At 23.1% G+C, this 316-nt stretch overlaps 1 protein-coding gene across 1 annotated transcript in view; it reads left to right on the forward strand.

Moving 5' to 3' along the window:
- The window catches only part of LOC119592458 (IQ and ubiquitin-like domain-containing protein), a gene marked incomplete at its 5' end in the record, with an annotated part of 13,893 nt that overhangs the window by 642 nt on the left and 12,935 nt on the right, over window positions 1–316 (forward strand).

Here is a 316-nt window from a genome sequence, read left to right on the forward strand (position 1 = left end):
TTCTTTCGTTTTAAACATAAACATTTCTTTTTCTCTCGTTTTTAAACATAACATTTAAAAAAAAAATCTTTTAAATATTTTTTTTCTTTCTTTTTTTACATAAACATTTTTCTTCTTATTAAACAAACATTTCTCTTTCTCTCATTTTTAAACATTTTTCTTTCTCTCATTAAAATAGAAATGAGGTCTATAATTTCTCTCATTATTTTAAAGAAAACATTTCAAAACTTCTTTTTTTAACATATGTCGCAATAAATAATGTTCAGTTACGTGGGAGGGACGTCTATAATCTGTTCCTTTATGGCGTTTTATTTGC

Source organism: Penaeus monodon, chromosome 30 (genome assembly GCF_015228065.2).
Source record: "Penaeus monodon isolate SGIC_2016 chromosome 30, NSTDA_Pmon_1, whole genome shotgun sequence".
Classification (NCBI taxonomy): Eukaryota; Metazoa; Arthropoda; class Malacostraca; order Decapoda; family Penaeidae; genus Penaeus; species Penaeus monodon.